Here is a 13,228-nt window from a genome sequence, read left to right on the forward strand (position 1 = left end):
TTGTTTTGTGTGGTGCGGCGGACGCCTCAAAGTTGATGTCCTCGTGTCCACATGTTGATGTGGACATGGGTGGAATTAAGGTGCCTTGCTTGGTGGATACAGGATCCATGGTGTCTACTGTCACAGAGAGCTTCTTCCTCCAGCACTTCGAGCCGTGGGGTCAAGAACGACTCCAATCTTGTCACTGGCTGGAGCTTAGAGCCGCTAATGGGTTGCCCATTCCCTACATTGGTTACCTGGAGCTAGATGTGGGGCTGTGTGACAAATTGATGCCACGCTGTGGTGTGTTAGTCGTAAAGGACCCCCCGGGTGATTTGTCCCGTTCGGTGTCTGGTGTGTTGGGGATGAATGTGATTCGCAGGTGCTACAGAGAGCTCTTTGGGCAGTATGGCCAAGCTTTGTTTGACTTTCCCCCAGTATCTGGGGCACCAGAGTCTCTCGTGCAGGCGCTGCAAAAGTGCCATCGTGCCAGTGTGCAGGCCCCGTTGGGCGCTGCAGGAAAAGTGAAGATCCGGGGTAAGAAGGCTTGTCGTATCCCAGGTGGCATGATGCAGGTAGTGGCGGCTACATGTGCTGAGCAGTACTCTGGTGCCACTGTGTTGTTCGAACCCTCTGACACTGGCTTACCTGCTGGATTGCTTGCGTCACCTGCCTTGGTCCGTGTGATAGGGGGCACAGCCTACATACCGATTGTTAATGTAGGCTCCACTGATGTGTTGCTTTATCCCCGCACAATTGTGGGCACCTTGGATACTGTGAATGTTGTCAGTCTGCCCACAGGAGTTACAGAGAGGTCATCTAGTGTAGCCACAGTGGCATCTCAGTCTGTTGGTCCAACGGTGGATGAACAGCTGGAGGCCATTGACCTGTCTTCACTGTCCGCTGAAGAGAAGGATCAGGTGAGGTCCCTTCTTGGGAAGTACTCCTCAGTATTCTCTGCTTACGAGGGTGATTTGGGTTGTACCAACTTGATGGCGCATGACATTCCGCTCTTGGATGACATCCCTGTAAGACAACGCTACAGGCGTATCCCTCCATCAGAGTACGAGGTAGTAAAAGAGCACATCAATCAGCTACTGGAAACGCAGGTAATCAGGGAGAGTAGCAGTCCCTATGCTTCCCCCATCGTTCTGGTAAGGAAGAAGGATGGTAGTCTGCGCCTGTGCGTTGACTACCGCCAACTTAACAGCAAGACCAGAAAGGATGCGTTTCCTTTACCGCGTATTGAGGAATCCCTGGATTCACTGACAGGTGCTCGCTGGTTTTCCACCATGGATCTGGCCAGTGGGTACAACCAGGTCCCAATGGCTGAGAAAGACAGATCCAAGACAGCATTTTGCACCCCATTTGGTTTGTTTGAGTGGAACCGCATGCCCTTTGGGCTCTGCAACGCCCCCAGCACCTTCCAGAGGTTAATGCAGCGCCTATTCGGGGACCAACAGTGCCAGTCACTACTTCTCTACCTTGACGACATTGTGGTTTTCTCTTCCTCAGTAGAACAGCATCTGGAGAGACTGGAGGTGGTGCTGGGTCGGCTTCAGCAGGAGGGTCTTAAGGCGAAACTCTCCAAATGTGCATTTTTCCAGCAGGAAGTGCATTACTTGGGTCATGTCATCTCGGACAAGGGTGTCTCCACCGATCCGAGCAAGATCGAGGTGGTGGCTAACTGGCAGCCGCCTTCTACAGTAGCCGAGCTGCGGTCTTTTCTGGGGTTTGCCAGCTATTATCGTCGCTTTGTGGAGGGCTTTGCCAAGCTGGCAGCCCCTCTCCATAAGCTGGTAGCCGAGCTAGGAGGCACCAAGGCCAGAAGGAGGGCAGGGTCAGACGTTCTTGAGAAGTGGACAGAGGAGTGCCAGCGTAGCTTTGGTGCGTTAAAAGCCAAACTCACCACTGCACCTGTCCTGGCCTATGCTGACTTCTCCTTGCCCTTCATTCTGGAGGTGGACGCAAGTTTTGGCGGGCTAGGCGCGGTGCTCTCACAGGAGCACGGAGGTAAAGTTAGACCGATAGCATACGCCAGTCGAGGTCTGAGACCCACGGAGCGCAATATGTCGAACTATAGCTCGATGAAACTCGAGTTCTTGGCCCTTAAGTGGGCCATGACCGAGAAATTCAGGGAGTATTTGCTGGGCCAAAAGTGCCTTGTTTACACCGACAACAATCCATTGAGCCACTTGTCGTCTGCTAAACTGGGTGCGACCGAACAGCGGTGGGCGGCCCAACTTGCATCCTTTGACTTTGAGTTAAAGTACAGGTCAGGGAAAAGCAATCGGAACGCTGACGCCCTTTCCCGGCAGCATCCACCAGGTGAGCAGCACATGGAAGCCATGGTCCCTGGCACCTTGCTTCCGGAACCGTTACAGCGAGCATTGCAGTTGGGGAAGATTGAGGCAACCCAGGCTGCGGTCACGGTCTTGCCTAATCGCACACTGTCTGACATCTGTTCTCTCCAGCAGGCTGACCCAGTTATCCAGGCAGTCTCGTTGTTCTGGAGACAGAAGCAGCGTCCTAACCATGAGGAGCGGAAACATTTATCTCAGCCCGCCTTGGTGCTGCTCCGACAATGGGACCGCCTGGTTGATCAGAACGGGGTCCTTTGTCGTCGGATCTTCCGCCCTGATGGTGCAGCAGCAACGTTCCAACTGCTGCTGCCGGCTGTCTTAAAGAATGAGGTTCTAACAGGGGTTCATCAGGAGCACGGTCATCAAGGTGTGGAGAGAACGTTGGAGCTCTTGCGAGCTCGCTGCTACTGGCCAGGTATGTCTTCTGAGGTGGCAGACTGGTGTCAGACCTGTGAAAGATGCCAAGTGGCCAAAAACACCCAGCCAGCTACTCGTAGCTACTTGGGGCATTTATTGGCTTCCCGTCCTAATGAGATTGTGGCCATTGACTATACTGTGTTGGAACCTGCCCATAATGGATTGGAAAATGTTCTGGTGATGACAGATGTTTTCAGTAAATATACACTGGCTATTCCCACCCGTGATCAACGTGCCTCTACAGTGGCACAGGTTTTGGTCGCAGAGTGGTTTTTCAAGTTTGGTGTTCCTGCCCGTATACACTCAGACCAGGGCCGCAACTTTGAAAGTTCCCTGATCCAGCAGCTGTGTGGTCTTTACGGCATTGGAAAGTCTCGCACCACCGCCTACCATCCGGCCGGTAATGGGCAATGTGAGCGGTTCAATAGAACTCTCCACAACTTGCTGCGCACACTACCCGTCTCTCGAAAGAGAGATTGGAATTCTTGCCTGCCACAGGTCCTATACTGTTATAACACCACTCCCCATCAGGCCACTGGTGAATCCCCCTTCTTCCTCATGTTTGGTCAAGAACCCAGGCTGCCGGTCGATTTCCTGCTGGGCAGAGTTCAGGATCCGGTGGAGGGAAACGTCCACGAGTGGATCCAGGAGCACCGGACTCGGCTGCAGGTAGCCTTTGAGGGAGTTAGGGAGAGGTTGAGGTTGGCGGCCGAGCGTCGAAAAAGAAACTATGACCAGCATGTTCGAATTGCGCCTTTGAGGAAAGGTCAATTGGTATTGTTGAGGGATTTTAGTGTGAGGGGACGTCATAAAATCCAGGATCTGTGGTGTCCTGTGGTGCATAGAGTCCTGAAGGCACCTAAGGATGGTGGCCCAGTTTACACCATTGCACCGGTGGATGACCACAGTAAGATCAAGCAAGTCCATCGGAACCGGCTAAAAGCCGTGGTTGGAGCTGACTCCCCAGGTCGTGGCTCCACCAGTAGCCCATGTTCCATGGACGTGCCACTCTCTGAGGACGAGTCCTCATCCGATGGTGATCTGTTGATGCTGCAGCAGCAGGAATGTCTTCGAGCAACCCCTATCTTGACATCTGCTAGACCAACTGCAGCGACACCAACCACCTTGGGGCTGCTACACCCACCATTCGACCCGGTGTCCGCTGTGCCAGACCCCGTAGTGGCTCCCGCTATCGTGAGGACGAATAAACCATCTGCCTCCTGGGCTGGCCCACTATCCAGTCCACATGATGGTGGTGATGTGGCCGTACGTCGGACCATACGGTCAACTGCTGGTCAGCATTCTAATGTGCACCATCTTCCCAGAGCAGTGGAGAGAATCACAGACAGGCCTGCACCTCCCCCTGGTCCGGTGTCTAATGCAATGTTTGCTGTGTTCAGGCCCTGGAGTTAGTTCAAACTAAGTTTAGCCTTGTCTGTTCCATCGTCGGGGCGGCGATGCAAGAAGGAGGGGTAGAATGTAGCAGAAGGGAGCATCGGTGTCCCTTTAATTACCGGGCCAATCGCAGTGGGCGGGCATCGCATAAATGCGCCAGGGATCCCCTCTGCTCCCTCCTGACGTCAAACGCGTGTCCCGCTTCCGGTTTGCTGGACATCCGCCGCTGTGCAGACTATCTCTGGGCTCCCCTCGTCCTGCACAGGTGATTCACCTGCGGAGCTGTCGGTGAGTCTCGATTGGGTCCTGATTTAAATATACTCGTGTTCTGTTAGTGACAGTGCTTTGCTTGTATAGCTGCCGGTAGCTACGCTACATGCCCTCCTCCCCCCTTCTGGAGCCGACGCACATTGCCTGATCGGTAAGGTGATTTTATTCTGTTAGTTTATATACTTTGTGTTAATTATCCTTTTATTCATGTTTTGCTATCCCGTATTACAGGGGACTTTTGGTTGGGTTCAAGCGGAACGCCGCCAGAGCTGCGGCTACAGCTAACCCTGCGTAACTTAAGGACGCTGCTGTTTTGTGTACCGGTGTTTTGTCTATGGCCTTGGTTCAACTAACTGCGTTGGCCTACGGGATTCGTGTACGTTGACCGGCGCTGTGTCGCCTACAGAGTCTGACGCTGCTGTTACCAGCACTGCGCCCCTGTCTTGTGCTGTTGTTAGCAGCACCCTTGTTTTAATGAACCACCTCTTTTTAGCCTGAGCCATTCACGTCTTGTATTCTGACCAACGGATGTGAAGGCCCACTTTAGCTTTTAGTGTGTATAGATTGGGTTACTGATCACCCCCCGTGGCTGATCAGCCAACCCGAACTATTGTTGTTTTCCTTTTTGCTTATTTTTGTTTCGTTTCCTTTCTTAATAACCAGAGCCTTTTTATAATTGTGTTCTTTGTCCGAGTAGGAGCTGCTAAGCCAAGGTGGTGGGGTTGGTGCTTCCAGGTGGTGGTGTCTCCCTTTGTGTGCTGTGTCGTTTGGTGTGCCCCGGGTTGAGACCCTCACGTGTGGTTGTGTGTGTGAGTGTTGTGTACACGGGTGATCGGGGTGCCTCCTCTTTCGGGATCCTCACCTGCGCTGGTCCACCTCGCCACTGGTAAGCCGCAGTCCTCCTCTTTTTAAATGTATAACGGCTCTCTTAGATTTTGTGTATAAACTGTAAACAGTGCATTGTGTAGCAGAATAAAGATAATTTTGTATTGGAACCACGTCTCCTGCTCATTTGTATAATGAACCTGAGTGTCTTTGGTACCCTGATACAGATCAGGGGAAAGTGAATCTCTAGGTGCAACTCCTAGGGTGGCGTTGTTGTGCGCTCTAAAACAGTTCGTCCACGTATCGCCACAATAGCAATCCATTTTTTTTGTCCAAACCAAAGTATGGGACCGACGAACCAAACAACAGACCAACATTGCCAAAGAGACTCTAGTGTGGCTAACAATACCTCAAACAACAGAACTACGACATACCACACACTTTATATGACTTCATCTATTGCAGTATGCAGCATACTGTGTTAATGAATCAAATCATATGTGAAGAAAGATTGTGTCCTGCCATCAGCAACCTGACGGGACGAACGTATCAATTGTAATGTTGCCGACTCGGAGCAAAGGTCCACATCCAAAATAGGGCGTCTCTGAACAAACCCATGACTGTTTAATGATGTCAAACTGTGGTTGTTGCTATTTGGACGTAATCAATTCAAAGTCCTTCACAGTGGTGTTTTGTGTACATTGTTAATGATCAACTACAGTGCAGGGAAGTGAACCTTTCAGAGGTATGATGATGGGAAAACCCCCCACTGCACAGTACTTCCTTGTACTACCTTCATGAATTGAAATCAGCACACATTATTCTGAAATTAGCAAAGCAAAGTGAATGAGTGTGATCCCTCTTTTCTCATATTTAATGGTACTGAAGAAGAAATGGAAATAGCTGCGATACACTTCATCATCCTGATGGCCATCTCAGGTGAGGTTTTACCCCATAAGCAGATAGAAGTGATAATTAACTTCATTAAAGTTCCTCGGTTGCTGTATTCTAGATTTCTGTGGGAAGACACACATTTTCCGAACATAAGAAGTCAAAGAGGAGTTTCCATGCAGCTGACAATCTGCTATGTAAAGATGTCAGCTACTTCAGCTTGTTAGCAATTTGATGATCACTTTAACTTTATTCAGAAATTAAATTTCTGTTTGCAGCAAAGATAAAATGTTGGAAAATACCTCAAAGCTACAACTGAGCTATGAAAATACTCATGATGCTTCTCATACCCAGAGGTGTTCTGTATCTAAGCTTCTTCAGGGAGAACAGGTGTATTGTTTTCAGATCCCTGTAAATGTCTCCTCCAGCTTTGACCAAAGGAGCTGGTGTGTTGCCAGACGCTTCTCTGAATGCAGCTGTTGGAGAGACAGTGATGTTTACCACAACAGTGAAAGTGTATGATAGATTAAAATGCCTAATATACTGGCTGTTCTGATCGATAGTTAGCCCACTAGTCTCTCACTAAATGGTTCCATTTATTCGACTTGAGTTCCATAATGTGGTCTGAAAATGTCATGTACTTAAAATGCTGAAGATTGAAACTATAACCACTTTAACTTCATGGCTTGTTTGTTTTCAATAGATAGACATCGATACTAATATATGATGGAAATTATTATAATGCCGATTTTTCAATCTCCACAATTTATCCGATCTCCTCTCAGACCTGTAAATGTCTCCTCCAGGTTTGACCAAAGGAGCTGGTGTGTTGCCAGACGGTCCTCTGAATGCAGCTGTTGGAGAGACAGTGATGTTCACCACAACAGTGACTCCACCACAAACACCATTTATATCGATGGTCTGGAAATTTGGTGATACAAATATAATAACTTTCAATATTAACAACTTCACTGCACCAGAGTACGAAGGCAGGATCACCCTCTTCATATCTACTGGATCTCTGGAGCTCAGGAATCTGACTCCCAATGACCGTGGAGAATACAGTGTTTACATTCTTCCAGCTGGAGAACTACAGAAGGACGGGACAACCAGACTGGACGTACATGGTGAGCAAATTTCAATTTCAATTCTCAGTGGAGACTATGCATGACAGTTGATTGATTAATAAAAAGTGTTTAGGTGGCGAGTGGTTTGAAATTTGATCTATAAAAAGGTGCAAAACATACCTGCTAAAACATAATTCAGATGATGTTATTACATAATGACATGATAATAATTATTTGATACCAAGACAAAACAAGCAAGGAAAAAGCAAGTAAGTCAACTTTAAATAACATTTATTTTTAGTCAAACAACTATTTCTAAGGTCAGGAATGAACTTTTATGCTCAATTTACTTCTCCATATAAATGTTGTGATGTTTTCTCACTCATAGTGAAATTTTAAGTCTATAAGTCATACAGCTATGAGTTTTGAATAATTTCACCAATTTTCTAATTTTAGTTGTTTGACCCTAACCACTGATATCAACAATATGTTACAAAACATGAATGGATGCACTGTGTCGACAGTCTTTTTTAAATGCACCTGTGGACTCGATTGCATTGCACAACTGTCCTGCCTTCATTTGCTTTAGATATGAAGCTCTTGTTGAGACACTCAGTAAGATATTGATGGATGTTTTATGGTCATACTGTGTTAAGGTCATAGGATGATAAATTACATGATATTGAAAATGTATTCGAAAGAACAACCACCTAAAATACCACTGAGTTAATTTAATGCCAGTAAACTTTCAATGTGCAGCCACTCAACATCTCATGATAGGATCATAGATTCATTCTCAGTGTTTCCTTCTACTGTACCTTTGTTATGTGGTGGTAAATGTTTTTTTGGTGGTGGTAATTTTGTTTTTCATCCACAGTGCGAGTGTCCGGTGTCATGGCAACTGCCAGCAGCACAGACTTGGTGGAGGACAGCTCTGTCCGTCTGTCCTGCTCCTCCTCTGGATCCTCTCTCTCTTTCCTCTGGTTCAACGGCAGCTCTGAGGTTACAGCCGGCGACAGAGTTCAGCTCACTGATGGAGGCTCCACTCTCACTGTTAATGTGACGCGCTACGACCAGGGACCATTCAGGTGTAATGTGTCCAACCCCGTCAGTGATGCCACAAGTCGTCCAATAGACCTCGTCATCAACTGTGAGTTACTAACCTACATGCTCAGTTCTTCATCTGACAACATCTGGATGCAAACAGAGATGGAACGTTTAGATTTTAACAGCTTAGTGAGGAGTGGCCTTGTGTTGTGTATTTTGTCCACATTATATTGTCCAAAGTATTAGAAACACATTTTTCAACCTTATAGAATCAATCAAACTACAGCACAATGCCAACAAGAGTATTGTACAGTTGGTTTCATTCATAAATTGTTCATTGCAGGCTTGTTCTGTTACATTTCTGGTGACTTGATATGTGATAATGCAGTTGTGCATACTACATGTTTGCTGTTGTTTTCCCCGACATGCAGATGGCCCAGAGGATATTAATCTGCCAGTTAAACTTTCAATGTGCAGCCACTCAACATCTCATGATAGGATCATAGATCCATTCTCAGTGTTTCCTTCTACTGTACCTTTGTTATGTGGTGGTAAATGTAAAACCATTTCGTTTTTCATCCACAGTGCGAGTGTCCGGTGTCATGGCAACTGCCAGCAGCACAAACTTGGTGGAGGACAGCTCTGTCCGTCTGTCCTGCTCCTCCTCTGGATCCTCTCTCTCTTTCCTCTGGTTCAACGGCAGCTCTGAGGTTACAGCCGGCGACAGAGTTCAGCTCACTGATGAAGGCTCCACTCTCACTGTTAATGTGACGCGCTACGACCAGGGACCATTCAGGTGTAAGGTGTCCAACCCTGTCAATAGTGCCACAAGTCGTCCAATAGACCTCATCATCCACTGTGAGTTACTAACCTACATGCTCAGTTCTTCATCTGACAACATCTGGATGCAAACAGAGATGGAACGTTTAGATTTTAACAGCTTAGTGAGGAGTGGCCTTGTGTTGTGTATTTTGTCCACATTATATTGTCCAAAGTATTAGAAACACATTTTTCAACCTTATAGAATCAATCAAACTACAGCACAATGCCAACAAGATCATTGTACAGATGGTTTCATTCATGAATTGTTCATTGCAGGCTTGTTCTGTTACATTTCTGGTGACTTGATATGTGATAATGCAGTTGTGCATACTACATGTTTGCTGTTGTTTTCCCCGTCATGCAGATGGCCCAGATGATATTAATCTGAAAATATCTCCGTCACAAGAATACTATGAGGAAGGATCAGACATCACCCTGTCCTGTTCAGCTGACTCCAGACCTGTTGCCCAATATACGTGGTTTCTGAATGGAGCTCTGCTGTTTGATACTGGACCAGAGCTCAGACTGATGAACATGCAGGAGAGTGTGAGCGGGAACTACAGCTGTCAAGCCTTTAACAGCAGAACTCTGAGATCAATAACATCTCAGGCTGCAGCCATCCCTGTACTGAGTAAGTTTCAATGAAATGTTTTGTTCAAAGAAATATGGATACAGAAAAGAAGGGGTGATGGTGTCAGATGAAGCGTTCTTAAAGCTGGGGTATGCAGTGTTCTGTTGCAAATACAGCCCTCCTCCTGCAGCTCTCCCTTCTCTGTGCTAAGCCCCTCCCATTTGACAGTAGCTGGATTATTGTGACGTCACAAGATCGTTCCAGACAACAACCTAAAGAGGTTAGCAAAAGGCCCATCCATGTCTAAAACACGTTGTCGTTATTGACGTGACTAATTACATTTATTTCATAATGAATATTATATGATAAACAAAGTCAACTTTCCGATCACAACATGTCTGTGTCCAAGTCGCATACAGACCTTTAACATCTAATCATGATCATTTATCATGGTGTCATTCAAATGGGATTCATATTCACTCTCCACATTGCTCCACTCTACTGAACCATGTGCCCTTGGCCCTGAAAGGTGGTCAGTAAAACCACAATGTTTTTCACCCACAGCGGGTGTTGCCAATGTCACGGTGACTTCAAACACACCAGACATGTTGGAGTACAGTACTGCCCGTCTGTCCTGCTCCTCCTCTGCATCCTTCCTCTCTTTCCTCTGGCTGAACGGCAGCTCTGAGATTACAGGAAGTGAGAGAGTTCAGCTCACTGATGGAGGCTCCACTCTCACTATAGTCAGTGTTATCCTGCACTATATGCATGCTTCAAAGTCGATGTTTCAGTATCATGAGGCTTCACACTGACAGAAGCTGCACGTCACGTAGAACATTTTTTGGTGATTCTTGTTTTGTTTTTCTACTACTCATATGCCGCACACTGTAGATGGCCCATAAAATATGAATCTGACAATATCTCCGTCACAAGAATACTATGATGAAGGGTCAGACATCAGCCTGATGTGCTCAGCGGTCTCCAGGCCTTCTGCCCTGTTTCAGTGGTTTCTGAATGGAGACCGGCTGTCTGATACTGGACCAGAGCTCAGACTGATGAATATTCAGATGAGTGGACGCTACAGCTGTCAGGCCTTTAACAACAAAACCCTGAGAAATGAAATGTCTCAGCCCTCAGTTGTCTCTGTATTGGGTAAGTTTGAATTAAGAGGTTTATTGGATGTAGTGAAAGGGTCAGAAAGAGAGCGCTTACATTGAGTGTACACTTGCATGAAGCAACTCAAAGCAAATAATCTTAATTATAAATAATAGTAATAATAATTATAGTAACCTTGATATTATTTATACAATTATTACTATGACAATTATTATTATTACTATTATTAATAAAAATAGTTGTAAAACTTTGTAAAAGGTGTAAAAGAAATGTATTGCTCTATCTTGCAGGTGAAGTTTTGTTTCAAAAAGGCCATCGCAAAAACAGAACTCATTGATCATTTGCTTATTTCATCCTATTTCTTAAAGTGGCTATGATCAAAGCTCTATACATCTTTTCCGTATCTTTCAGCTCATTGTTTTGGTTTTCCCGTCTGCAGCTTGAATGTTTTGATTCACTTTCATAGTTATAAATAATGTTCATCAAAACCAGCTGTAGACTACCTGCCCTGCACCGAACAGCTGACAGACACAGTTAGAAATTAGCTGGTGAGTTTAGTCGATCATTGCTCAGCTGGAGACATTTTTCCCTCAGGAGTTGGTGGAGACAAGAGCAGAAGTAAAAGAAGAGTGAATGTTGGACTTACATTCAACAGGTGGACAGAAACACCTCACATGTTGCTCTGTATGTTCTGCATAAGTATAACCTTAATGTTTGCTATATCAACTTAAACAGGGATTCCATGTCAATGTTGAGTTTATGGATGACATGCTCCATAAAGACTTGTGGTCTAAACATTGAAACAATATTTCGTCAAATGGAAAGCACATTCCAGAACAAAGGTCACGAGTCTTGCAACTTTCCACTGTTTTCAGTCAATTATTAAAGAATCTTATCATTTTAATGACGTTTATCTTCTCAGTTATTCATTGTGTGACCTGACACACTATCTAAGAACTCATACACTGTAGATGATATCTCTGAGGTTTAGGTTGTTCAACAATATAAATGTTGAAATAACTGTGAAGACAGTTGGACACTTGTTATACACATGATTAAGAGAACACTTGTTTTGGGTTTTGTATTTCTAGGATAATCACAGCCTCGTGGAACTCTACAACCACAAATAAGAGACTTAAGGCATTCAGAGCATGTATGACTTTCCTACAAATATTAACAATTACAGTTTCTGAGCAGTTTCCATAATATAAGTGCTCGCCATCTAATCGTCGAAAAACACAATTCTTGCAGAAATCTTCAATGTCCAAAGTTTTTTTCAAACCACATCACAGCATGACTTTTTTATGGTGTTCCTCAAGGTGTCGGTGTCTAAATGTGTTTTTTTATTTGAATCATTTTTGATCAATTCTCGCGTGTTAAAAAAATTGTGACATTTAGCACTAAATCTGTGTCACAAATAGTATCAAATACTAGAAAGCAACAATTGAGCATGGGGTGGCCGTCATATACCTCTATCATAATGTTCGAAGCCCTTTTACACTTTCACAATATATTTGAATTATTCAATACATGAATTTTTAAGGGCTGCACGGTGGTGTAGTGGCTAGCACTGTCACCTCACAGGATGGCCCGTCTATGTGGAGTTCTCTCCGTGGCAGTGTGGGTTCTCTCCGGGTTCTCCTGCTTCCTCCCAAAGTCGGAAGACATGCAGATTAGGTTAATTGATGACTGTAACTTGCTGTTTGGTATTATTGTGAGCGTGAATGGTTGTCTGTTTCTATGTTGTAACCTTTGCGATATTCTGGCAACCTGTCCAGGGTGTACCCTGCCTTTGCCCAATGTCAGTAGGGATCGGCTCCAGCCCCCCCTAACTCTGAATAGTGGTTACAGATAATGGATTACTTCATGAATTTAATCTCTGATTAATGACTAGAAAAACTTGACTCACACTGCGGAGCTGCATCTCAAATTCATCTTCAGGTTCCCAGCTTTCAGAAGACATTTACAACTTCTATAAGGCATATACTGTTGACTTACTATCTCCCCTAAAGATCCCATATCCCCCTCTAAAAGAAGACAAAGACGGGCCTGTGTGTGTCTCTATGGGTTGACTCAGGAAACCCTCAGTAATTCAGATACTTTTTTTTCTAACATTTTTCACACATCTGTTGCCCAACAGAGAGAATATCTGGTGCTTCTATCACGTGGAAAACAAACACGTTGATTGAAGGGAACTCTTTCAACTTATCCTGTGAAGCCGCTGGCTCTGTGTTTACCAGAGAGTGGAAGAAGGATGGCTTAACTCTGACTCCGGATGACAACATGGCACTTTACGACAACAACAGAGTGCTGTCTTTTACCAGTCTGAGTAAAAAAGACGCTGGAGATTATTTATGCAACGTCAGCAACCCCTTCAGCCACGATGAAGCTACATACACCATGGTTGTTTTCTGTAGGTAACAAACTATACATTTACTGTTGAAATGATGACTGCCTTAAATAAC

Source organism: Melanostigma gelatinosum, assembly GCF_949748355.1.
Source record: "Melanostigma gelatinosum genome assembly, chromosome: 9".
Taxonomy (NCBI): Eukaryota; Metazoa; Chordata; class Actinopteri; order Perciformes; family Zoarcidae; genus Melanostigma; species Melanostigma gelatinosum.